The sequence below is a fragment of the Rhinopithecus roxellana genome, chromosome 13 (assembly GCF_007565055.1).
Source record: "Rhinopithecus roxellana isolate Shanxi Qingling chromosome 13, ASM756505v1, whole genome shotgun sequence".
Lineage (NCBI taxonomy): Eukaryota > Metazoa > Chordata > Mammalia > Primates > Cercopithecidae > Rhinopithecus > Rhinopithecus roxellana.
Window position 1 is genome coordinate 29,453,359 of NC_044561.1, and position 2,651 is coordinate 29,456,009.

The 2,651-nt window shown below is 37.5% G+C and overlaps 1 non-coding gene across 1 annotated transcript; it reads right to left on the minus strand.

The window, feature by feature from the left end:
* Window positions 1-1,273: 1,273 nt before the first annotated feature.
* On the minus strand, window positions 1,274-1,378 carry LOC115893014. Its single transcript, XR_004052976.1, has one exon. It is a non-coding gene; the product is annotated as a U6 spliceosomal RNA (small nuclear RNA).
* Between the last annotated feature and the right edge of the window lie 1,273 nt (window positions 1,379-2,651).

Below are 2,651 nucleotides of genomic sequence, written 5' to 3' on the forward strand. Positions count from 1 at the left end.
TTCCCTTCATTATCCTAAAGCATGACTCTGCCTAAGAAAACCGCTATAGTTTACATTTATGTTTACTTTATACCTCTCTTAATCTTTTGAGAAATGCCTCTCTTTCTATTCTGCATGGTAAAGTTCTAATTTATTACAACTATGAAACAGATATTTCCTTCTTTTCTTATTTCTTAGATATTGAATTACTTTATTATTGCCAAGCACAATCTGCTTTGCTAAATTATTCAATATAAGCTTGCCTTTTCCATTAGACTTTGGAATTCCTGAGATAAGAAATTATGTTTCATTCTGAAGGTGTGCTTAAATCAACTGAAAGATGGTTTGTCCAAACACAATATAGAGGAATAGAGTTAATCTGTACCCAGCCACCTTTAGTTGCAAGAGCAGCTAGAAATAGGAGTTATACTACTGCGATACCTTACGTTGTTTTAACCTGATTGTCTTTCTCTTAACTGAGAGAGCCGGACAGACTCCATTTTAGTTCCTTCACTTACAGCCCGTTTACCTTCCTCCCTTAAGGGCATAACTAGTGCAAGTTGACTCCAAGCACGTCCAGGAATGCACTTACTGATAATATATTGAGGCAAGCTGAACCAGCAGCTCCTGGGGATGTGCTCGGTGGATGGCACCTAAAACCCCTGCATTTATCTCTTTGTGATAGCTGAAGCCCCTGCACCTGGAACTGTTTATTTTTTCTGTAATTGCTTCTGTAACCAAACAATTTTTTAACTTTTTGCCTGTTCTGCTTCTGTAAAAATTGCTTCAGCTAAACTCCCCCTCCCCTATTTAGACCACAATATAAAAATAAATCTAGCCCCTTCTTCCAGGCCGAAAAAATTCTGAGCACCAGCTGTCTCTCAGTCGCCGGCTAATAAAGGACTCCTGAATTCATCTCAGAGTGGGGCGTTTCTCTATAACTCACTCGGTGACAACAACACCATGACATTACCTCTCTTCCTTTATGGTTATTTGGTTGTCACCTAGATGTGCTGATTTGTTCTATGTCTGTTTCTTCCAGACTCTAGGAGTTTGAGTCTTGAAATTCCTATGACTTCATGCCAGTGCTCTTCTGTTTAGTGACACGTGTTTCTTGATTGAATTATGTTTTTATTACTTCAGGATTGTTTAAACCTATAATATCACTGACTCCTCAGCTGATTTTATCTTAGCCTAGAGAGAAATTTCTCTGGTAAGGTGCCTGGGGGAATCAGTAGTCTCAGAACGACTAATACTTAATACAATTTTAAGTTATTAATACCTCAATACTATTTTTTACATAGGAAATGTCACAAATTTACATGTCATCTTTGGACAGGGGCCATGCTAATCTTACATGTGTTTTTCCAATTTCGGCATGTGTGCAAGCGAAGTGAGCATCTTAATACTGCTTTAAGGATTAGTGTCTCTACACTATAGTACATGTTATGGCAAGTTTAATTCTGTTTTATCCGTTCAGGAAATCATCTTTTGGATTTCCAGACAACCTCAGTGGTTAACCAGGGTTCCCACTTTTGAGAAGCTTTAAAAAACAACTTTTCTCCCCCTAGGTCCTTGAGGCTCCAAATGTACAGCTCAGATTTTGATACATCGCCTATTTCTAGAGAATATGTAAGTCATTCCCTAGCCTCTGGCTGGTTTCACAACACAGAAATGTCACTCTCAATGACCTGGGAGCTACCCCATTGAAAGACAATCATCTAGAAAGATAGCACCTCTATCTTCCAGTCTCTAGGAGAGGCTAGAAATGTAACTTTCCTAAGCCTCAATTAGTAAACACTTCTGGCCTAATCACATTGACCAACCTCTCTCCTAACATCATGCAGTAGATTTTACTAGTTCATGCAAAACTCTCCTGCCTTTTGTTTCAACAGAAATGAATTCAGTCTTTCTCCTCTGTTGCAATAGTTTCGACCTCTTTTGAAATAGTCTTAAGTAACATTTTCTTCACCTCTTTAACAATATCTCTTGCAATTTTTCTTTGACATTCAATTAATGATTAATTAGTTCTGGAGATTTTATAAAAATCTACTTTCATTAAATATTAAAATGGAAAAAATAAATTATTGTTTTAAGATCCTTGAAATTGCATTTAATAAATGAATAGCTGGCCCCACACCTGACATATTTCACCCCTACTTTATTCTCTACTGTAATGAACCAAAAAAAAATTTAAAAACAAATCAGTGGTCTTTGTAAAAACACCTCAAAGAGGTTCTGATTACTACTAAGGTAGTACTTAAATACAAATGTCTGAAAAATAAGACAATAAATATTTTTAAGGTATTTCTGCTGTTTTTTGTTCTCTTCAATCTACTCAGAATGGTTCAACTGAAAGTATCCTAACTGAGGAATAAATAGGTCTAATTTATTGCTTAATTTGCCATTCAAGGCTGGGCAGTGATTCCCAAACTTGGCTTCCCACCGGTATCATCTGGGAAAACTGCTGCAACATATTCCTGGGGCCCTTTCAGACCTAATGAAGCGTCCCCTCCACCTCCAACCTCCCCTGGGGAATGATGAGTTTGTCTTGCAGCCTAACACTTGGGATGGCTAAAAGGACAAAGTTAGAAAGGAAGATACTGTGTTTCCACAGGTCCTAGCTCACAAACTGGGATCCAGTAAAAAAACATAAACTGTTGAATTGGCAT